At 41.4% G+C, this 25,509-nt stretch overlaps 1 protein-coding gene across 2 annotated transcripts in view; it reads left to right on the plus strand.

Moving 5' to 3' along the window:
• The window catches only part of AFF3 (ALF transcription elongation factor 3), a 487,926-nt gene that overhangs the window by 70,106 nt on the left and 392,311 nt on the right, over positions 1–25,509 (plus strand). The window contains exon 1 of one of the 2 annotated variants that reach the window (XM_063458853.1): positions 16,910–17,006. The exons of the other annotated variant lie outside the window; for it this stretch is intronic. The gene's annotated coding sequence lies outside the window, so the exon portion shown is untranslated. Of the gene's footprint in view, positions 1–16,909; positions 17,007–25,509 lie in introns of those variants that run through there. 2 annotated transcript variants of the gene reach the window in all.

The raw sequence follows: 25,509 nt of genomic DNA on the forward strand, positions 1-25,509 counted from the left end.
AAATTAAATAAAAATAAAAAAGTTGGTTAAGCTATTCACTATACTTATTTTTAAGTGAAATATGGGGCAGATCATTTGGGACATATTACGGCACTTTAGATGCAATATTTCAAAGTTGGTTTACTAAAATTCACAAAATTGTATTGTCCAAACTATTCAATATTCATATATCAGTCCGAATTGTTAAATGCCTAAAATGTCTAGGATCTAAATGGATTTTTGTTGGTTAATACCAACTATACCCCTTGCCCACTGCTTACAATAACTAACTATATTCCTACCCTAATCTTACCCTGAACCTTAAACTATCCCTAACCCTTCAACAGCAGTAATCCAAAACCAGTATTAACTCTTACCTTACCCTAACACTAGCACTAACTCTACAGCTTACTCCTTTTACCCCTAAATCTAACCCTACTATAACCCCAACCCCCATCCTAACACTAAGGAAACCTTCTGCTAATATCAATTCTGATATAAGAATTGGGTTTCCTATTCAACAAAGTAGATAGTGGTTTGTGACCGTTTTCATACACTGCAACTGAATGGGGTTGTTTCCAGAGACAGGGGGGCAGGCTAGGAGACCCTGCTATACAGACCCTGGGGGGATTTTCTCTAAACACAAATCTGCAGCCCAGAAAAAACTGCTCAGCTGCGGTGTTATGAATAGAGTTAAAGGGCGCTGCAGAGAGCTCATCGGTCAGCCAGGGGCCACTAGAGTATCCATTGTTACCTGTAGTTAGTGGTGTGAGCAGGGATTTAATCCTGTTCACACCGCAATCTATTTCAAGACCTGCATACAGTGCTGACTTCCAGAGCTGAAACAGCTCATCAAAAAGTCACGGCCACTAAAAATGGTCCCATCAGACAGGTATCCATTGAAACCTTTGGGGCTCCCTTGTATGAGCAGGGATTTAACCATGCTTACACCAGATCTGCAGGGTGTTTCATACTGTCCTACACAGAATGGGCTTAGATGCATGTAGGCTAGCCCGTAATGCCATGCAGATCGAATCCTATCTTCATTAAGGGTTAAGTTAGTTTGACCACAAATGTTGGGCTCACAGGTCTAAAATTCTCATTTTATCATTTTTTACTGCTTTTTAATTTTTGACAATTCCTGAAAGAAAATTATCCTGGAAACAGTGGTTTGCTAGTTTCCACACTAAGCTCCCCAACAATCCATGATTAAATACCATCTGGCCCTAAGACTTTTTTTTTATATTAACGTTGGGTATTTTAAAAAAAATACTTTATCCTGTGCCAAATGTTTGCTGCAAGGCTTTTGTAACAATGACTTGCAGATCTACAAGCAGTGGCTCTACTTGCTATCTACTGGCGAAGAAAAAAAACATTCACAATTTCTGCCTGATCTTTATGTATTTACATCCATACATCCATTACACATCCATCCATGAACATCTTTCTATGTTTCTTGGTAAAAAAAATAATAATAAAAAAAATGCCAATATCCAATAGCTTTTGCAGTTTTACTGGCAGGTTTACATGGTTGACCCCTGTTCAGTGATGGATTTACCCTTCTTAGTGCCCCAAGGCCAGTATCCTCAATGCAAACCCAATATATATATACCGTATATACTCGAGTATAAGCCGACCCGAATATAAGCCGAGGCCCCTAATTTTTCCCCAAAAAACTGGGAAAACTTATTGACTCGAGTATAAGACTAGGGTGGGAAATGCAGCAGCTACTGGTAAATTTCTAAATAAAATTAGATCCTAAAAAAAATATATTACCGTAATTGAATATTTATTTACAGTGTGTGTATAATGAATGCAGTGTGTGTATGAGTGCAGCGTGTGTGTGTATGAGTGCAGCGTGTGTATGAGTGCAGTGTGTGTGTGTATGAACGCAGTGTGTTTGTGTATGTGTATGAATGCAGTGTGTGTGAGTGCAGTGTGTGTGTATGAGTGCAGTGTGTGTGTGTATGAGTGCAGTGTGTGTATGAATGCAGCGTGTGTGTATGAGTGCAGCGTGTGTGTATGAGTGCAGTGTGTGTATGAGTGCAGTGTGTGTATGAGTGCAGCGTGTGTGTGTATGAGTGCAGCGTGTGTATGAGTGCAGTGTGTGTGTGTATGAACGCAGTGTGTTTGTGTATGTGTATGAATGCAGTGTGTGTGAGTGCAGTGTGTGTGTATGAGTGCAGTGTGTGTGTGTATGAGTGCAGTGTGTGTATGAATGCAGTGTGTGCAGGGCCGGTGCAAGGATATTTGCCCCCCCCCCATATGTCCTGACCTCCCCTCCTCCTCCCTCAGTGGTCCTTACCTCCCCACCCCCGTGTTCCTTCACCCCCCTCCCCCAGTGGTCCTGACTCACCCCTCCCCTAGTGGTCCTTACCCTCCCCTCCCCTAGTGGTCCTTACTTCCCCCTCCCCTCCCCTAGTGGTCCTTACTTCCCCCTCCCCTCCCCTAGTGGTCCTTATCCCCCTCCCTCCCATAGTGGTCCTTATCCCCCCCTCCCTCCCATAGTGTTCCTTTTCTCCCCCCCTCCCTCCCATAGTGGTCCTTATCCCACCCCCCTCCCTCCGATAGTGGTCCTTATCCCACCCCCTCCCTCCGATAGTGGTCCTTATCCCCCCTCCCTTCCATAGTGGTCCTTATCCCCCCCTCCCTCCCATAGCGGTCCTTATCCCCCCCTCCCTCCCATAGTGGTCCTTATCCCCCCCCTCCCTCCCATAGTGGTCCTTATCCCCCCCCCCTCCCTCCCATAGTGGTCCTTATCCCCCCCCTCCCTCCCATAGCGGTCCTTATACCCCTCCCCCCTCCCTCCCATAGTGGTCCTTATCCCCCCCTCCCTCCCATAGTGGTCCTTATACCCCCCCTCCCTCCCATAGTGGTCCTTATCCCCCCCTCCCTCCCATAGTGGTCCTTATCCCCCCTCCCTCCCATAGTGGTCCTTATCCCCCCCTCCCTCCCATAGTGTTCCTTTTCTCCCCCCCTCCCTCCCATAGTGGTCCTTATCCCACCCCCTCCCTCCGATAGTGGTCCTTATCCCCCCCCTCCCTCCCATAGTGGTCCTTATCCCCCCCTCCCTTCCATAGTGGTCCTTATACCCCCCCTCCCTCCCATAGTGGTCCTTATCCCACCCCCTCCCTCCCATAGTGGTCCTTATACCCCCCCCCCCCTCCCACAGTGGTCCTTATACCCCCTTTTTTATTATTATTTTTTTTATTATTATTTTTTATTATTATTTCTTTTATATTTTTATTTATTTTTCGTCCCCCCTCCCTGCTTGATACATGGCAGGGAGGGGGGCTCTCCTTCCCTGGTGGTCCAGTGGCAGTTCAGTGGGGGGGAGAGGGGGGCTGGCAGAGCTGTAACTTACCTGTTCTGCAGCTCCTGTCAGCTCTCTCCTCCTCTGCGCCGTCCGTGCAGCTCCTTCTATCAGCTCACACTGTAAGTCTCGCGAGAGCCGCGGCTCTCGCGAGACTTACACTGGGAGCTGACCGAGGTGCTGAACGGACGGCGCGGAGGAGGAGAGAGCTGACAGGAGCTGCAGAACAGGTAAGTTACAGCTCTGCCAGCCCCCCTCTCCCCCGGTCTGTATTATGGCAATGCAAATTGCCATAATACAGACCTTGACTCGAGTATAAGCCGAGTTGGGGTTTTTCAGCCCAAAATATGGGCTGAAAAACTCGGCTTATACTCGAGTATATACGGTATATATTTATATGACTGGTGTGGGGTATGATTGAATGGTGAATGTGACTAGGTGGGTAGTTGGATGATAAGTGGGACAGGGCTGGCAGATAGTGAGTGTGTGTGTGTAAAGGCTGCTTGTCAATTGTATGTTTGCTGGTAATGCTGCTTGTAGAGCTGCATTATTGCAGGTGGCTGCCTGTAGTGTTACATTTGGGGCTGTGATGGATCTGTGATGGGGCTGGTGCTATAGTGCAGGTATGGACAAACCCAATGTGCCAGGTCCAGGGCTGGACTGGGGATACAAAGCAACCCTGAAAAAAAAATCTATGCCAGCCCCGCAGCACGCCATGGGGAAAAAGAAAAGGTGAGTAAAAACACTATTTTTAAACACACACAGACACACACACACACACACACACCCCATGACAGCCACACACACACCCCCCATGACAGACACACACACACCTGACAGACACACATATACCATGACAGACACACACACCCCATGACACACACACATACCATAGAGAAATTGTGGAACTGCACTCAGAACCTTCGTATAAGGTATCCTTGGGTGCTACCTGGATCAGTCCCAGTACCAAGAGACCAAAATGTATAATAGAAATGTAGAAAGTAATCCAGGCACTCCAAAGTATCCAAAAACAGGTAATTTTTATTGAATCCACGATTCAAAGAACAAAGTTTTGACCCTATTCGGTAAAAACTTTACATAGTGGTTATGGTGCATGGAGTGTTCAATTAAGCAGGAAGTTAGACGTTAAAATGTCAGCAAGACTTACGTACAGAATCACATTGCACAAAGAAAGTGCAAAGTGAAAATGTTGTTCTAAACAACCATGATATTCTTTGATCTCCTTGGAGTACATTATAGGGGCCCTATAGGCACCAGACCACTGCATTTCAATGAAGTGGCTTGTGTTCAAGGACCATGGCTTATTGCTCCTGCAATGAAAAACATTGTTTTGTTTTTTAGATACAGCAATGTTTCATTGTAGGACTAAACATTGTGTTTAGAACCATAATGTGAACAAACAATATATACAAAAAGTATACAAAAAAAGAAAACTGGTAAATGAGACACAAAAGTAAAAATAAAATAATAATCAATACAACCTGCATAATATGATGAAATCTGGTGGAAACAATCTATAAATGGAGAAAAGGGAGACTTCATATGTTAAAATATAGTAAGAACAAGGGAGGGGGAAGAGAGAAGTGAGCACACTCCCCAGTGGGTTGTATTCCATGAAAAGGTATCTCTTGCTTTGAGTGCTGCTAGTTGAGGCTGATTTGTGTGTGGTCAGCAGCAGCTCACTCCTTGTTTCTCTCCTCCTGCTGCCTTAAACTCCTCTTCTTCCCACGCGGTGCTCTCTATATCTGGGAGGGAGTGACCAGGTCCCCCATTTGCTACTGTTATGTGAAATATAGGGCTTTCCCCTTTTCAGTTTATACACATTGAAATTTGCCAGACTGGTTTTCTTGGCCTATGTTGCCTTTGAGACAGCCTTTTGGCAGCGTAGTAATGAAAATTACCCCAATCATGGCAAACCATTTGCAAAAGTAGACAACCCATGGTATTTAAAATGAGGTATGCCCAGTCTTTTTTAGTTGTCAAAGTTAGTGTTCATATTAGTTTTCTGCATTTTGCACACAAAAACTGCCCTTTCACCGATATCATCATCATTATATATTGTATTGCTCTAAAACACTTATATTTGTATTCAGCGATGTATCGTGAGTACAACAGCAGCCCTAATGTTTAGGTTTTATGGGGTTTTGGAAAGTTACAGCTTACAATATAGGGCTTGCAAATTACATTTTCTGGACTTTCTGCCTGGGTTGTCAGACAGGTCCCTCAATATATAATTAATACAATTACATCTTGGGTTGAAAATATAATTTTGCCTCTTTATAAACCACTGGACCACACCTTAAATAGGCTCTGCAATTTTGTGCACCTGTTCTAAAGAAGGATATTATGGCTCTAGAAAAAGTGCAGAGGACAGTCACAATATTAATAAAAGGAATGGAACATTTTAGTTGTGAGGAAAGGTTAACAAATTTAACCCCTTAAGGACTGAGCCAAATGTACAAGTTATGAATGAAACAAAATGTAAACAAAACCTGGCATTTGCGCTATATGTCTGTCCAACCGTAATTCACCTCTTTCATATTAAATGCACCCCCACCTTATTATATATCATTTTATTCAGGGGAAACAGGGCTTTCATTTAATATCAAATATTTAGCTATGAAACATAATTTAATATGAAAAAAATGGGAGAAAATAAGATTTATTTTTATTTTTTTAGTTCTACATGACATTTTAACTGTCAATGTCATAATACTGTTTGCTTTTACTGCAATAAAATACACATATTTGTATTCAGCAAAGTCTCACGTGTAAAACAGTACCCCCTATGTACAGGTTTTATGGTGTTTTGGGAAGTTACAGGGTCAAATATAGCGTGTTACATTTGAAATTGAAATTCGCTAGATTGGTTACGTTGCCTTTGAGACTGTATAGTAGCCCAGGAAATAAATTTACACCCATAATGGCATACCATTTGCAATAGTAGACAACCCAAGGTATTGCAAATGGGGTATGTCCAGTCTTTTTTAGTAGCCATTTGGTCACAAACACTGGCCAAAGTTAGCGTTAGTATTTGTTTGTGTGTGAAAAATGCAAAAAACGCCAATTTTGGCCAGTGTTTGTGACTAAGTGGCTACTAAAAAAGACTGGACATACCCCATTTGCAATACCTTGGGTTGTCTACTATTGCAAATAGTATGCCATCATAGGGGTAATTTTCATTCTTGGGCTACCATAGGGTCATAAAGGCAACGTAAGCAATCTGGCGAATTTTAATGTGAAAAAAATGAAACACAAGCCTTATATTTGACGCTGTAATTTTTGAAAACACCATAAAACCTGTACATGAGGGGTACTGTTGTACTCGGGAGACTTCGCTGAACACAAATATTTGTGTTTCAAAACAGTAAAAAGTATTGCAGCGATAATATCATCCATGTAAGTGCTGTTTGTGCGTGAAAAATGCAAAAAACGTCACTTTTACTGGCGATATCATCGTTGTAATACATTTTACTGTTTTGAAACACTAATATTTGTGTTCAGCGAAGTCTCCCGAGTAAAACAGTACCCCCCATGTACAGGTTTTATGGTGTCTTGGAAAGTTATAGGGTTAAATATAGTGCTAGCAAATTAAATTCCCTATACTTTCGGCATGGGTTGTCAGGCAGGTCCCGCTAATTGTAATTAATTAGGATACCTAATTATGTAAAATTATTACATAAATATATGTGTAGAATTAATATATGTATATATATACATATGTGTATATATACATATATATATATATATATATATAATTTTTTGAAAATATTTTTATTTATATATAGGTATATATATGGTGATATATACGTATATATTTATGTATATAGATATATTTATTATTTCGTTCTACGTGTATTTTGATATAAATATATATATATTAATATCACAATACAGTTAGAACGAAATAAAACACATCTATATATTTTTTAATATTTTATTTTTAATTATTTTTTTATTTAATTTTTTTACGTATTTACATATTTTTTTATATTATAAATATATATATAACAATAATTATATATATATTTAATCAGTATCAGTCTACGTGTAATTTGATATTAATATATATATATATAATTATATATATATTAATATTAAAATACACCTAGACAGTGTATTTGTGTGTGTGTATATGTGTATATATATACTTAGATCATATATATATGATCTAAGTATATATATAATTTTTTTTACACTGATTTAACTTATTTTAATTTGATTTCCAGCCAGCAGGGGGACTAACTGTCATTACAGTTAGTCCCCCTGCTGGCATTGCTGCAGCCAGCTATCCCGGCCATGTGATTGTGAGGTCCTCGCAAGGACCTCACTCTCACATGGCCCGGGGGGCTGAAGAGGACGGAGGTGCTGCTGGGGGCTCCCTGGGAGTCCCCCCAACCGCGATCGCCGGCGTGGGATCGCCGGTGACTGGGTAAGTAAAAAAAAAACGGAGGGCGTACTATTACGTCCTGCGGCGTTTAGAGCCGCTTTAAAAAGGACGTAATAGTACGCCCTCCGGTCTTAAGGGGTTAAATCTCTTTAGTTTGAAAAAATAATGCCTCGGAGGGGGATACAATAGCATTATACAAATATATTTTATAGCATTGTACAAATTATATAAATAAAAAAAACATCATTTGGAAATCTACTCATAAACGGGACATCGGAAGCAAGGTCACACACTTAGACTGAAAGAAAGGAGATTTAGTCTAAAATAAACTAATGTGTTTTTTTACAGTAAAAACAATAAGTATGTGGAATTGTTTAAGGATTTATCTTTAACCCCTTAGTGACCATGGACGTATCAGCTAGGTCCAACAAAAAAAGGTCATTAAAGGACCACCATAGGCACCCAGACCACTTCAGCTTAATGAAGTGGTCTGGGTACCAGATCCATCTAGGATTAACCCTTTCTGCTGTAAACGTAGCAGTTTCACAGAAACTGCTATGTGTCAGGGTTTCTATGCTGTTTTAAACAGCAACCCTTCCTTTTTCTTCCTTAACGATCAGCTCCTTCAGTATGTTGCCACGGTTACTCACCTGATAGTAGTAACCAGCCATATTGCTAATCAGTGCAGCCTATTTAAGCAGCAAATCCCAGAACCTCCTTGCCCTTGTGTGGTTTCCTGTTCCCTAGAAGTCTCTTTGTTCCTGTGTTTCCTGTTTGTTCCTGGTTCCTGACTCTGGCATTGTTCCTGACTCTCCGTTCTCCTGATCCTGGCTCATCTGACTACCCGCTCTGGTGACTGACCCCTGCTTGCCTCCTGGACTTTGCTTTTGGTTATTGCTTTATTTGTTATTTATTAATAAAGGTGTTTTTGCATCTAGTTCTGTCTCTGTCTGGTTCCTGGTCCCTAACATTACGCAAGGGCCATAAATACAGATTGCACAGGCAATACACCTATACCTAACCTATTTACCCGGTGGGACCAGCAGAACCACCATTTGGACCAGTATGCTCATCTGGATCCAGCACCCGGCCAGCCTGTGATTGCGTCTGCCTCTGCCTCACTTCCTGTTCTAGCACCGGTTGCAGCCTCCAAACCTGTTGCGGCTAGAGGAATGACTGGGTCTGTCCCGCTCCCTCAGTATTTTGGGGGCAACTCAGCTCAGTGCAAAGAATTTGTAAATCAGGTTAAGGGATACCTTGAAATGCTTCCCCAGACATTTCCTACAGACAGAGATAAAGTCCAGTTCATGATTTCTTTGCTGTGTGAAAAAGCCCCAGCTTCGGCAAAACCTCTCTGGGAGGCAGAGAGGCCCATTATTTACAATTACTCTGAATTTGTTGCGTCCTTTAAAAGGGTTTTTGATATTCCAGCTCGCTCCACCCCTACTGCCAAACAACTCATGTCTAATGCTCAGGGCACGAGAACTATTGTCGAGTATGCCAGTGAATTCCATACCATGGCAGCAGAGGGTGGCTGGAACAACAAGACTCTCGTGGCTGCCTTTGCACAGGGGCTCTCCGATGTTATTAAAAATGAGATTGCAGCCAGAGAATTACCTAAAGATCTTGAGGAACTGATATCCTTTGTCACCCTCATTGATATCAGACTCCGAGAGAGATCCTCATACAGGGAGCGCCTGCGGAGGTCACCTGTATATTTGGCACAGAGCTTTTCTTGCCCACCCAAACCTCCCATGCCTCCTGGTCCTGAGCCCTCTGTCGCATCGGAGCACTCTATACCCTTACAGCCTCGCAACTCTCCACTAGCTTTCAAAGCCATCGATGGCAGACTAATACAGCCAACCCACGTGATCCAGGAGGCCGTGCCCATATCTCTGGCTGTAGGGGCTCTACATCATGAGACGATCCAATTCCAGGTCATTTCCTCTCCATATTACCAGGTTGTTTTGGGATACTCTTGGTTACAGAAGCATAACCCCACAATTGATTGGCGCAAATCTGAGATATTATCTTGGTCCCAGCAATGCACATTTTCTTGTCTCCGGAAACCGGACAAAGTTTTGGGCACATTTTATGCCTCTTCCTTACCCGCTGAGTACCAAGAATTCCAAGATGTATTTGACAAGAGTCAAGCCAGCGTTCTGCCGCCATACCGTCCATATGACTGTAGTATCAAACTCCAACCTGGTGCCATTCCTCCCCGTAGCCGGATTTACCGGCTGTCTGTAGCAGAGAATCGAGCTATGGAGGAGTATGTTACCGATGCGTTGTCAAGGGGATTCATTCGGAAGTCATCTTCTTCTGCCGGGGCCTGCTTTTTCTTTGTGAAAAAGAAGAGTGGTGAGTTGAGACCCTGTATCGACTATAGGTGTCTCAATCACATTACCATTAAGAATGCCTACCCCATTCCGTTGATCACAGAATTATTTGACCACCTCAAGGGAGCAACGGTCTTCTCTAAACTTGATCTGAGAGGGGCATATTATCTCATCCGGATAAAAGAGGGCCACGAATGGAAAACTGTATTTAACACCAGGAGCGGGCATTACAAATACCTAGTAATGCCCTTTGGTCTTTGCAATGCTCCGGCGGTTTTCCAGGAATTTATAAATGATGTCCTGCGAGATATGCTGCAGCAATGTGTGGTGGTTTATCTTGACGATATTCTTATCCATTCCACATCTCTCGAGAACCATCACGCAGACGTTTCTCGTGTTCTACAGAGACTCAGAGAAAATAATCTGTTCTGTAAATTGGAGAAATGTGAGTTCAACTGCAAACAGGTCACATTCTTGGGCTATGTTATCTCAGATGCTGGATTCTCTATGGGTCCAGAGAAACTTTCTGCTGTACTACAATGGCCTCGACCTACGGGTCTTCGCTCTATACAGCGTTTTCTTGGCTTCGCCAATTATTATCGGAAGTACATTTGCAACTTTTCTTCCTTGGTTAAACCTCTCACGAATATGACCAGGAGAGATGCTGATCCACAGCATTGGTCACAGGAAGCCATTACTGCCTTTGAGTCTCTCATACTGGCACACCCTAACCCTGCCTTACCATTCATTCTTGAAGTCGATGCGTCTGAGACAGGAGTAGGCACCCTCCTGTCTCAACGTCCTAACCCAGAGAGCTCCAGGCATCCGTGCGGGTATTTCTTGAAGAAATGGAACCCGGTGGAATGCAATTACCAGATCGGTGATCGAGAACTTCTAGCTATAATTTTAGCTCTCCAAGAATGGAGGCACCTTCTTCAGGGTACTTCAGTGCCAATTCTCATCCTCACAGACCACAAGAATCTTACATATCTTTCCGAAGCTAAGAGGCTTTCCCCCCGGCAAGCTAGATGGGCTCTCTTCCTATCAAGATTCAATTATGTGGTTTCTTACTTGCCCAGTACTAAAAACATTCGGGCTGATGCCTTGTCTTGACAGTTCTCCCCTCCATCTAGAGAGGAGATAACCCCTACTCCTGTGATTCCTCCGGACCGTATACTGGCCACCATCATACTAATCTCACCTCACCCCTAGGCGAGGAGATTCTGGCTGCACAGATTAATGCTCCTCAAGAGAAACCTAATGGCCGTTGTTTTGTACCCATTCATCTCCGTACTAAATTATTAAGTCCATATCACAACCCCAAAGCAGCTGGACATCCAGGCAAAAACCAGTTAATCTGGTCCATCTCTCGGCAATTTTGGTGGCCTAGTCTCCGTTCGGATGTCACCGCTTTTGTAGCTGCCTGTCCTGTATGTGCTCAAAATAAAACCCCACGACACCCTCCAGTGGGTCTCCTGCCAACCATACCTAATGGTGAACGACCCTGGACTCACTTGTCCATGGACTTTATCGTAGATCTTCCGGTCTCCAGTGGCAATACAGTCGTTCTCATGGTTGTTGACCGATTTTCCAAGATATCGCATTGCATACCCTTGAAAAAACTACCAACTTCTCAAGAACTAGCAAAAATTTTTGCTCGGGAGGTCTTTCGTTTGCATGGGTTACCCAAAGTAATAATCTCAGATAGGGGTAGCCAGTTTGTGTCCAGATTTTGGAGAGCTTTTTGCACACAGATGTGAATTCAGCTTTCCTTCTCCGCGGCCTACCACCCGCAATTCAGTGGTGCTGCAGAACAAGCTAACCAAGCCTTGGAATAGTTTCTACGTTGCTACATTTCTGACCACCAGAACAACTGGTCTGATCTACTACCCTGGGCGGAGTTCGCCCACAATAGTGCGATTAATGCCTCTTCCCGGCTATCCCTGTTCTTGGCGAACTATGGGTTTTAACCGTCCATGCTGCCTGATATGTTCATGCCACAAGGGATACCTGCATTGGAGGAACATCTCAGGGAACTCTGTTTAACTTGGGTGCAGGTTCAGAACTCTTTGCAATGCGCAATGCAGAACTACAAACTCCAGGCCGACCGCAGAGGCCTTCCTGCACCTACCTATCATGTCGGAGAGAGGGTCTGGCTGTCTTCTCGCAACCTACGGCTCTGTGTTCCCTCACAAAAACTGGCACCCCCCGATACGTTGGGCCATTTCATATACTTAGAAGGGTTACGCACTTGACCTTCCTGCTAGCATGCGCATCTCGAATGTATTCCATGTTTCCCTCTTGAAACCGTTGGTATGTAATCGTTACACCACCTCAGTGCCACGTCCACGTCCTGTTCTGGTTGACAATCATGAGGAATATGAAATACACAGTGTTCATTGACTCACGAGTGTTCAGAGGACAGATCCAATACTTGGTGCACTTGAAAGGGTACGGTCCAGAGGAACGCTCCTGGGTTCCAGCCTCTGATGTCCATGCACCATCCCTCCTTCGTTCCTATCACGCCCGCTTCCCCATGAAGCCTGGACCCACCAGCAGATATGGGGGAGTCGTTGAGGGGGAGGTACTGTCAGGGTTCCTGTGCTGTTTTAAACAGCAACCCTTCCTTTTTCTGTGGCTGAGTTTTCAGCTGATATTAACGATCAGCTCCTTCAGTATGTTGCCACGGTTACTTACCTGATAGTAGTAACCAGCCCTGCTGCTAATCAGTGCAGCCTATTTAAGCAGCAAAGCCCAGTACCAACTTGCCCTTGCGTGGTTTCCTGGTCCCCAGAAGTCTCCTTGTTCTTTTGTTTCCTGATTGTTCCTGGTTCCTGACTCTGGCCTTGTTCCTGACTCCGCTGCTCTCCGTTCTCCTGATCCTGGCTCGTCTGACTACCCACTCTGGTGAGTGACCCCTGCTTGCCTCCTGGACTTTGCGTTTGGTTATTTCTTTATTTGTTATTTATTAATAAAGGTGTTTTTGCATCTAGTTCTCTGTCTGGTTCCTGGTCCCTAACACTATGTTTACATATGGGTTAATCCAGCCTCTAGTGGATGTCTCATTGACACCGCTAGAGGCGCTTCCTCGCTTCTCACTGTGATTTTCACAGTGAGAAGACGGCAGCGTCCATAGGAAAGCATTGAGAATGCTTTCCTATGGACTGGCTGAATGCGCATGCCAAAGGAGGAGGAGAGTCCCCAGCGCCAAGGGGGCCCGGCGCTGGAGAAAGGTGAGTTTTTAACCTCCTTCCTCCCACTTCAGCCTGGCAGGAGGGGGGCCATGAGGGTGGGGGCACCCTCAGGGCACTTTAGTGCCAGGAAAACAAATTTGTTTTCCTGGCACTATAGTGGTCCTTTAACCCCTTAAGGACCAAACGTCTGGAATAAAAGGGAATAATGACATGTCACACATGTCATGTGTCCTTAAGGGGTTAAGGACCGCGGACGTACCTGATACGTCCGAGGGGAATTAGAGCGCTGGAAGCGACCCCATTTTGAATACCGTGGGTTGTCTACTTTTACAAATGGTATGCCATGATGGGGTTAATTTTCATTCCTGGGCTGCTATACCATCTCAAAGGCAACATAGGCCCAACAAACCAATCTGGCAAGTTTTAATGTGCAAACATGGAAAGGGGAAATTGTAAGTTTGCAAAAACCCATAAATCCTGTACATTGGGGGCACTGTTGTACTCGGGACATGTTGCTGAACACATATTGGGGTGTTCTTTGTCAGTAACACATAACAGGAACTGAGAATCCATGCCTAAAATAAAATGTGTGCGAAAAATAACAACAACAAAAATGCCTACCCAAAAGGTTGACAAAGACTGGTGGTAGGATTAGTGCATGGAAAGTGTTAAAATACCACCATTTGAAATATCCTAGGATGTCTTCTTTTCAAACATTTATGGTTTGATGGGGGTAAATTACATTGGCTGGCTTCAAAAATGTCCCAAATAGGACATGGATGCATGATGACCAGCTGGGAAAATTCCAAGTTGAAAAACTGGAATGCGCACCCTCCAAATAAGGTCTTTTAGCCCCCAGAGATCCCAACACACCTATACATGTGGGTATCACTGTACTCAGGAGATGTTGCTGAACACATATTGGGGTGTTCTTTGGCAGTAACCCTTAAAGTTCTCCGTACTACAGCTCTTCTGTGTGATTAGACTAGATGGGCTAGTCTTCGCTCCCCACATGCATCAATGAGCCTTGGGCGCCCATGAACCTGAAACCAGTTCACAAATTGTCCTTCCTTGCACCACTATTGGTAGGGACTAACTACTGCCTGCTGGGAACCTTCCATAAGACTTGCCGTTTTGGAAATGATCTGACCCAGTTGTTTAGCCATCACTATTTTGCCCTTGTCAGAGTCATTTAGATATTTTCGCTTGCCCCTTTTTCCTGCTTCCAACACATGGAATTCAAGAACTGACTGTTCACTTGCTGTCTAATATATCCCACCCCTTGACAGGTGCAATTGTAATAATCAATATTATTCAGTTCACCTGCCTGTCTGTGTATCACGGTCGTGTGATAACCCAACACGCAGTATGTAAACCCACAGAAAACCCAAACATGTATTACCGAACCTTAGAATGGTCGAGTTTAGCGTAGGTAAAAAAAGAGTAGTCAAAGAATAGCCAGAAGTCAGGATACTAGAAATCAGGAGAATGATAAAACAATAGCCAGGTCAGGATACCACAAATCAGGAGGTCAAAATACAAGCAGAGTCAGGGAACCAGAAAACAGGAAAGTCAAAAGCCAAGCCAAGTCAATGCACATAAATAACAATATAAATGCAAGGAGAACCAAATAGCACTAAGGGTAACTCAAGGAACCACAACAGGGCAAGGAACAAAGCAAAAGGCGCCCCTATTATAAAGGAGCTTCTTTTGCAAAGACCACGCCCCCAAAACGTTCTGGGCTGGTATTGATGACGCGGAGTCACGTCATTGATGTCATGACTTTGGCGCATATGCCGTGTCATAAAAAGGGGCGTGATTCCAGTGTCCGGCGTGGAACATACCGAACACACGGAGAGTGAAGCCAGCGTCGGATCCTACACCACGTGGGCGCGAAGGAGTAAGTTAAGAGATCGTGACACCGTAGTTTTAATGTTGTGACTGATGAGTGTATTTGTACTATACCAGGAAGGTGTAAAAGAGCAGATATGATAAACTTCTAATATATCAAAAGTACTAAATCTAGAGGGTATGACTGAAATTAGGAAATCATTGGATTGATTTTTTTTCAATATGGCGTATCTCAGGACTTCAATTAAGCTGTTTTTGGAAGAAAGATAAGCAATACATTTTAAAAATAACACCTGCTTCCCCAAGCCAGACTATATATGCTTTAAATTGAAAGCAGGCTGGGAATGGTGAATGACATTCACTTACTGCTCTTAAAATACGAGGCGATTGTTTTCAGAAAAACTGGAAAGAGGAAATCGTAACTCTGTCAGCATGCTGACAGTTCTCTCAGGTGATCAGCTAATGGCTGCCTTTGAGGCTGTCAGCACGTGGCTCGCGGAGACATGCTGTAAGTCGAAAATGGTAAAAAAAAAATCACCATGTTATTAGTGTGCACAGTTAAAACCAGTGGTACTTTCTTACCCCCGCGCTTAATTAAAATAGCATTTTTGTGAAAGTTTTATTTGTAGATTTGTGAATTCTAGCAGTATATAAAGCCTTGGAATCAGCCCATTTTGACTGTTAAAGCTCTTTGTCCAATATTCAGTTTTGGAAACATTCAGTAATTACTGTGATAAATATATATTCTGTATACAATACATATATTTACCCATGGCTGAAACTTTCCAATGTCCATTAGTCATTGGTGAATGAAAATTTAGCCCTTGTGAATCTGCTATGCCTTAAAGGGAAACTCCAGTGCCAGGAAAACAATCTGTTTTCCTGGCACTGCAGGTCCCCTCTCCCTCCCACCCCCGTATCCCCGGTTGCTGAAGGGTTGAAAATATTCTGTGGACAGATGAAACCAAAGTTGAGTTGTTTGGAAGAAACACACAACACTATGTGTGGTGAAAAAGAGGCACAGCACACCAACATCAAAACCTCATCCCAACTGTGAAGTATGGTGGTGGGGGCATCATGGTTTGGGGCTGCTTTACTGTGTCAGGGCCTGGACTGATTGCTATCATCGAAGGAAAAATAAATTCCCAAGTTTATCAAGACATTTTGCAGGAGAACTTAAGGCCATCGGTCTACCAGCTGAAGCTCAACAGAAGATGGATGTTGCAACAGGACAATGACCCAAAGCATAGAAGTAAATCAACAACAGAATCCCCACATACTATATTTAAAAATGTTTAGCTTTAAAACATAATCTGACGTATGCTAAGATACCAGATGTTTATATTAAAAATCTGCCACCCTTAGATTTTTCAGTTTTTTTTTTTTTACACCAAGGCAAATACTTTTAATTTATTCACAAGGAAAGCAAAACTATTATTTTATAAAGAGAAAAAAATTAGATCAATTAATATTGCTGCATTTTTTCATCGTCACTTATTATCCCTAATAGTTAAAAAAAAAAGTCATTTAAAAATAAACGTGTCCTATTATTATTTATAATATTCCTTGACTGTTATATTGCTGAAGAAATACAAAAGAAAACCTGCTGTAAATACGAGGGGCATCATTAAATATTGTTGTCATTTCCCTGTAGTAAGCTAAGCATGCCATAAGGCACTGAATCATTGTGTATATTATGGTGCGATTCATCTAAGCGTTCTCATTCAGAGGACTGCTGCGAGCGCATGTCACTTCACTGAGAGCAGCCAAGCACTATGCAGGCTCTGGCTGTGCTGGCAGTCCTATTTATATAAGTGTGGTCACAAAGCAAGACGCTCAAAGGGAGGATTGTTTACATCCTATACGAATGGTAGCAGAAGTGCATCATGTCTCCGGCTGGAAGCATCCTTTTCTGTTTGGTAAGAATCTGTTTTATATCCTTATTGTACTTAACTGTAGAGGTTTATCAAGGAAAAGGAGATCTGGTTAGAAAGTGAAGTGTGGTTTGTACCATTAAATGAACAAAGTAAGATAGTATATGGATTTCATCATTCTCTCTCTCTCTCTCTCTCTCTCTCTCTCTCTCTCTCTATGTATATAAATATATATATATATATATATATATGTATTTAAATTTTTTGTAACTAATTATTAATCTATCCTAGTGGCAAAATGTATAGTAAGGTAAATAAACTTGGGTAAAAAAATGATCAGAGTTTCCATTTGACATTAGCAGGGTTAGATGTTGAGCTGTGTGTCTATCAATATTAACACACTTATAATCCGATAATTTTTACACAAACATGCATATTTTTTTCAGCAATGCAGGTTATGACTGGAGGCAGCAAACACGAGCAGACAACTCGCAGATTTAATAAGCGTGTATCACACGATGTCGAAAGTTCATATGGCTTGTGGTTTATTTTTCCTCACGTGCCAAAACAAATAATTTAGAATGCAGATTATTGCTGGCAGCAGTGGTTGTATTGTGTCTTAAGCGCTCTTTGAGATATTACTCCAGAATAAAAGGGTATGGCAAATTTAATTAGGCTGCTTGATAGCATGGAGCGCATAATACTAGAACAGGATGTAAAGTAAACATTCCCCTGTAATTAGCAATTGCTTGAGACAAATTCTCTTGGTGGTTGATTGCTGTTTTATCATCTCCCTAGTAAAAACGGAGGCTGGCATGTCAGGTGTAAACCGAGAGAGTACACTAAATGGCAAGCTTCAAAGGTTGATTTCAAGGTGAACTCTGTTTTTGACAACCTTATTCATCAGTGCAGTACATTTAATGCTAAAGGTTGAGTTGAAGCAGATACTGGTATTGTTACAGTGAAATGCTCTTTCTGTTACAGTTGCCTGATTCTTGAAGGATGCACAATACTTGTTCGTAGAGATTCTGACCGAGATTCTGCACAAAGGTAAACGGTGCACAAGAGGCAGACTGGTTAGATGATAAGGGTATCGATAACCGTCATAGAGATACGGCAGGCTGCTCTGCGAGAGCTGTCTAGCGTAGCATCTCCCAGCTCCTACAATTAAAGATGTAGAATTAGAATATTGAAACATGGCTAAAAGGAAAGAAGGTACAATCTGTTCAATCCGATAATCATATTCCCCTGAGCGTGTCTTCAGCGTATGCTCTGCTAAGTGCTTTCGCATTGATGTTTGTCTCCACAAATAAATATTGCTAAAGTGTTTCCTGATCTGCTGGACAATGCAGGACTCAGAAGAAGAGCTAATAGGGGTAAACAAGAAAAGATGATGGATTCGTTAGTAAAGATTGCTCTTTGTGGAGACAGAGTATGAAGAGTAATGGTGTTGTAAGGTGCCTTCCGTGTGGTTTTATACGCTCAATAATTATCCTAGTACTCAAGTAACCTTTTTTTTTTTAGCTGTGATCACATGTCAAGTGCACAGCAGGCTATTACATGCATCACCCATATCATGAACAGGGGTAAATGTTTCCTGTAAATTAGATATATTTTTTATTTAAACCAAACAACTCAGTTTTTTATTTTATTTTAGTCACTGATGATTAGATTCTGTCAGTAGAATGTGTGATAAAAAGTTTTACTGCACATGAATAAAGGTATCTTTACTCTATATATATTTAAGCCAGCTGTATTCCTAACACTATACTGTCCTTGTGCCCCCCTCCACCCCCACATGGTGTGTTCCTCAGCACTAACCAAGTCTTTGCTCCCTCTGACATCATTGCGAGGGGGAACCACAAGTGGATCATTTAGAAGACACAGCACATCCTCAAGCAAAGCGTGAGGAAGTCCAGCATGCTTCACAGAGTTAAACTCCATGAAACAGAAGAAAGCCTCTCTAGAAGCTGTCTGGTAGACCGCCACTAGCGGAATTCTTAATGAAAACATTACAGTTTCTCTAAAAGAGCATTTTTTTCAGCTGCAGGGTTAAGGGGACAGGGACAGTGTACCCAGACCATTTTAATGATATGAATTTGTCTGGGTGCCTGTAGTGTCCCTTTAAGTGAAATGTGTCTAGCAGCTTAGCTACTTACCCCATAAATCTCTGCTAGACAAGTCTTTATGGGATAAAAACTCACCTATGGCCCACAACGAGAAGCCCCAGATAGGAACGCCACATTCTGGTCTGAGGAAGTCCATTTATTACTTTTGCTACTGCATTTTCATTGACTGTTGGTACACTCAATTCAGTAAAGGTGCAAATTCAAAGAACACATAACACACAACTGATGATCATGGTTTAGGACACTATTATTAAAGAGGAACCTTATATATATATATATATATATATATATATATATATATATATATATATATATATATATATATATATATATATACGTTAAACATGTAGCAAATGGGATCAGAATCCAGTTTAGTATGGGCACAGCCAGGGCACACAATGCATTATAACAGGAGAAACAGAAACATAGAGGGTATTTATCAAAATGGCTTGTTCTGGTAAAAAAAATACTGCAATGGTAGAGTGAATATCACTTTGGAAACCAATGGAATCAATGGACACAGTCCATTGGTGATTTATCTAGTTTTACAAACTTGCACAACTTTGATAAATCTCCCTTGTTTCTGTTGATCAACCTGCTTTTATTATGTTTATTGATATAAGGGGGCACAGCTTAAAACAATGATTGACAGTAATCCAAGATGGAGGCCCTCAGTTACAATATAGAGCATGTGAATTTGAAACCTTTAATTTTATTTTTCAGAACTCACAAACATTTCTTAAAGGGACACTCTAAGCACCAAAACAACATTCGTTCAATCAAGTGATTTTTGTTTATAGACCACGCACCTGCAGTCTCACTGCTCAATTCTCTGCTATTTGGGAGTTAAAGTGCCATTATAGGCACTGGGGGCCCTGTCCTTGTCTCTCTTTGTCTTGAGATTTAAAACACTGCAGTTTTAGAGGACATGTTAGTTTTAATTTGTTTCTGCAGCCTTAGTCACACCTCTCCTGACTCACATTGCCTCCCCATAAAGTCCATGAGAAAGAGCTCTAATGTAGTTCTCCTTATTGCAAGGTGTGTTTAATTTATATTTTTGTATTTGATGCTCTGCTGGTTGCTTGAGTCTATAGTTCAAATAAAGTGGCCTTTTTTTCTCTTACGTTAAGCCCACTGTATCTTTTTTTCCCCCCATATATCTTTTTTATTAGAAAATGTTAACAATGCGTATCATATCAACACTGTAACAATTTTCTGAAAACTGAGCAAAATAGTTTCTTTATGACATTTCTTCAGCTTTTTTCCTGAGTATGATAACGTAGCTTTGCCTAAACGTGTTATGCTGTAGTCCTCCAGTAATTGTAACCTTGTTAGCGTTGATAAAAGCATAAGAATAACAAAAATAACATGTGGGGAGGGGGATACAGAAAGAAAAAAAGGTAGGAAAGGGGAAGAGGGGTATTAGGTTCACAATGATGTTGCTTGTGCATCAGTTTTTGTGTCCCATGCCCTAGCCTTAGAATCCTAAAGTCTGGCCAGTCATTCAGTTGCACTGAAGTGGTGCCCTATAAGCTACTTATCTCTATCAGTTTCCTCACTTTTAGCATTGCTGTCTTGTACCTTTTCAATATTTGTGATCCAGCACTCCCAATCTCTCACACACCTACACTCACATGTATTTTGCTAATCATTCTCTCGTAAACACTGATCGTATTCAACCTCTGTTTGAGAGTATCTAATGAGGGGACCGTCGTGTTCTTCCAGTGGAACGCCAAGTTTATTTTTGCTACCGTGAGAATGATCATTATTACTTTGTGGTTGGGGTGATGTACCAGCCCAGGTATGACATGCAGGAGGTAACTTGTTGTTTTTTTGGTATTTTATAGCGTGTGGTGTCAGAGATAAATTTCCCCACCAGGTCCCAATAATCTTCCAGGGCTGGACAATCCCAAAATATATGTAGCATAGTGCCTATCTGTGTTTTGCATCTCCAACAAAGCTCTGATGCCTCCTTATAGATTTGCGATAGCCTGTATGGCACCAGATACCATCTAATTTTACAGAAGGATTCCCAGAGTGATAAGCTCTTTGAGGCTCGTTTAGTAATTGACATGGCTTCGTGCCAGTGTGACAAAGGTATGTCATGCCCCAACTCCTTCTCCCATTGTAGCATATATGGCATTTTGTCCTGTGCAGGCCCCTGAAGAAGAGCATTGTAACATAGAGAGAGAGGTTTCAGGTGTTTGGCTGAGAGCATTAAAGATATGTTCACTACCGCTTCGGGAAGTACATTGTGTGTTGTACCTGACCTGGTTAAAAAAAAAGTAGTTTCTACATTTCTTTATGTATATTATGATAACTACATCACTCAGAAAAAATAAAAACAACAGGTTCAGATTAAGGGAGCTATAAAGAAGATAAAGTTTATTTTTGGTGACAAAGCCACTTTAACATAACAGGAAATAAGAACTTCTAAAGTAAACATACTGTGCTGCAAAATGAAAACCCTTTTTCATGACGGCTATGTAAGTCACAGCTAGGGAAAAGTTACATTTATTTTCAAGTCCCTTTTGTGAATGGGGAGTCATTGATTGGCTAAGAGTGTCAGCTGACTGCTCTCAGTCACATCAGCGGTGCCTGTGCCTGAAGACAGTCTGCGCTTCCTGAAACTGAAATGTCAGAATCCAGATGCCATCTGGGGTTAGTTGAGATCTGCGCTGGAGGCAACTGTGGGGTTAAACCATTTGAGAACGGTTTAACCGTTGAGGTAAGAGTGCTCCCTGGGGCCTCCTGTTGCCACAACAACTTAATTTAGATGAAGTTGTTATGGTGCCTAAGCTGTCCCCTTAAAGTTTTAGTAGAAGGACTGTTTAGGATTATTGGGTTCTTGTTTGCAGTGAGGGTAAATTCATCATTTGGGTACATGGGTGTTTTAGGATTCCGAAGTTTAGGGTTGGCGTTGTTAGGTGGTGTTAGGTTGTGGTGGTGTTAGGTTTGCACATTTATTGTCAATTCCTCCGAGATCACCAACCAAGCAAGGTTATTCATAACGAAGGCTGGTTCACAGGGGTGCCCAACTCTTTGTTGCAAGCCTGTAAAAACAAATCTAATCTATTGTCATTGTGAGGACTTTTGATAAGTGTGTGCTTGAAAATAAAAAACATGTCTGTCTTGATTATATCTGCTGTTTCCATTCTTGCCATTATTGATTAGTGGAGATGTAGCTGCTTTTGAACAGACCATGGCATCTCACAGGGTTTAGTGGGTAGAGCTCAACAAGTCATGGAGAACCGCGTCACACCTCACCAGTTTAACCAGTGCATTTCACATTTTTGGCCAAACAGCCGACCCTCATAAATAGTTGATTTGGGTAATTTTCAAAGTGAAATTCACTTTGAATTCCTGACAGTTCACACTTAATTGAAAATCCCTTTTATGAATAAACCCGTCGGTGAAGAGAAAGTATTATATGATTGATTATTGTCAATAGAAACGACCCATAGTCATATTAAATCCAGGGATATAATGACAGCAGCTGACTGGGTTACACAAGGTAGTAGCGTTAATAGAAATACAAATCAATAACCTATCAAAACAAATCACACACATGCTAGAGTATTTATTATATGACTACCCTTCATTAAAATGCTCCAACGACTAAATAATTAATTTTAATTTTAGATTGATAGATAATCTATTTATTAGTGCTGTTGGGGAGTACTGGTACACATAATGGATGTAATCTTTGCACTGAAAAATGCATAATTTGTCAAAATAAATTTGCTTGATACATACGTAGTTCTGTAATGAGAATAATAGTTTTACAATTGCATTTCAAAGAATGTATCTTGGCTGTCACATTACTGTCATTTAGATACATCCATTAACATTAGCACACAGGCACTGAATGTCACATATACATAGGTTTCTTTTGTTTCTGTCTTTATCTATTGAAATCAGTGAGGGAGATTTATCAAGATTAAATAGATGCTATCTAAGGGCAAAGTTCTAAATGCTGTCTAACATTCTGTTTGTTTCCAGTGTGACTGCTCATTATTCCTCAAACTAGCACACGTATTTACCTTGAAATATATCCCCCATGTTTCCCTCCATTTCAATTCTCTACTTCAGAATCCCGTAGAGTTTAGACAGAAAGATGTTTAGACTTGAAATCAGATTTTGAAAATAAGAGAAGTCCTTGTGGCATTGTTGCTAATGAACATTCACATCTCTTTAATATTAAAGTAACACTCAAAGCATCAAGCTGTAGTACTTATGGTGCCAATAGTGCTATACTGTTCCCCCTTTGTAAGTAGTTATACTGATTTACAAAAGTTTGACTTACCGGGGGTGCACTCGGTGCGGCTCCCTATCTCCACTACATTTGACAGTTAAGCACCTTGGTGAAATCAGGTGACACTCTCAGCCAATTATCTAGCCCTGCACAGCTGAGCTCTCGGGGAGGTAACGGAAGCTTTTTTTTTTTTTTTGACAATCTTTATTTATTAATTTTTTCATTTTTTTTCATTTTGTCAAGTAAAAGAGGGGTTTACAGAAGGGCATAGAGGGAGGGAAGTCGAACAGTCATTTGGGGTATACAAAATCAGTAGTAAACCTTCACAATTACATAGCATTAGTTATTTTCGTGTTTACATATCACGAGTTAGTTGAGGACTGGAAGGTATGCATAGTGTCTATTGCTATTTACACCAGTCGGTATAGGTGTGCGTCTTATGGCTCTCATAGTATAACGGAAGCTTTTAAACAAGAGCTTCTGGCTCTCTTTTGGATGTTGTTGAGGTGGGTAGCCGTGCCAGGCAGACACCATTTTAAAACAGTTTGACTTAGTTGCAGTTCAGCATGTCATAATGGTTACAGTGCTTGGAGTATCCTTTAATCAACCAAACCTACCACGTTTTCATGGGAGGAATCTGGACAGGGAGCGGATATCACTAAGGGTATCACTGTGATGTAACTTGCTTTACTGGCGATGCTCATAATAGGCAGACCTCCCATAAAGTATCCACTAAATGGGGCCTGTGAGCCTGGCATTAAGCACACCAAGCTCACAGACAGCTTCCTTGTCAGCCCCCTATAGCCATGCAAGGAGCATTGTTGAGTCTCTCTTTGCATGCTTCGAGTGCCCACTGCACAGCGCAAGCACATTTAATGACATGCTTGCATTATGCTATCTAAGGACTGTTTCCTGATGTCTCGAAATTGTGATTGTCCTGCTAAAAGCAGGACTGTTGGGAGGCAAAATGTGAATTGTTGGGAATTCATCAAGGAATTGTAAATTGAAAGAGTATTTGTTACTTCCCTGGAACAGTACATCCTGGTCAGCACATCTTGTTTGATTCCAAACCAGCACATCATTCCATCAAATTCCACTCCTTTGGCTATTTGTATATTAAATGTTTTATACTAACACAGCAAGGACAAGAATGCAGTATATAATATATGTTAGCATTGTTTTATGAGGCAACGGCCTATAACCCTCTCTATTTTAGTGAAGAAACTGCCCCCATGACAACCCTCACCTGCTATTCAAGTACTGGTATTTACTCGTATGAGTAATACATTAATTTGCATGGCATACTTGGGCTGTAACAGCATAACCAGACATAGAATGTAAATTAGAAATGTAAAAACTTTTTTTTGTTTGTTTTTTCTTAATACAAAACACAATTTGTAGCTAACTTCCAGTTGCAACAAGCATTCTTTTAGGGCAAACATACCGAGCTAAAAGACAACTGACTTGTTTTTAGTTTGCCAGTTTTGGCTTAACATTTGAAATGCATAGTGAATAGAAAATGTTGATAATCTACACAATTTTTCCTTTGACATATAAATAAATGTATGCTTAAGTATATTTTGTATGAGGAAATATTCTGCGTACTGCATTCTTTTTATTTACGGTTGTGCTGTAAACTTCATAACAATTTAAATATTTTAATGTTTTATTTTGTGTACCAGTGCTAATCTCCTAGGACCATTGAAAGACATTCCAAAAGCTGTTTGTTTTTTGCAAACAGATGCAATATGCGTGCTCGGATGCAGTTTCACTGTGCGATAAGGAAACATTAAATAAAAAGGCTGATATGCCACAGTCAAATTTAATCTAGCCAGTATTTATTTTCCGCTACACTGCGGTAATCACCACTCTGCTCTAGGGACTTTCAGTTTCCATGCTTTGCATGTGACGTAACTCAAAAGCAGAAGTGTGCGGTAACGCGAAATGCAAACAACAGATACCAGGAATTGCTGAGAACTGCCTTTACGTACAGGCATCATTCTCAGGGAAGGATAGAAAATGGTGTAAAGGTCATTGTGATCTCTGTTATAATTGTAATGATTTAAAAGCAGATTTTGCAGGAAGATGACGTTTTTAGCAAGGTAGCGCTTTTTGCAGATACCTTAGGGTATGTTTATTGATGGTTTAAAATGGTGTCATCCCA

The sequence above is a fragment of the Pelobates fuscus genome, chromosome 1 (assembly GCF_036172605.1).
Source record: "Pelobates fuscus isolate aPelFus1 chromosome 1, aPelFus1.pri, whole genome shotgun sequence".
In the NCBI taxonomy this organism is placed as follows: domain Eukaryota; kingdom Metazoa; phylum Chordata; class Amphibia; order Anura; family Pelobatidae; genus Pelobates; species Pelobates fuscus.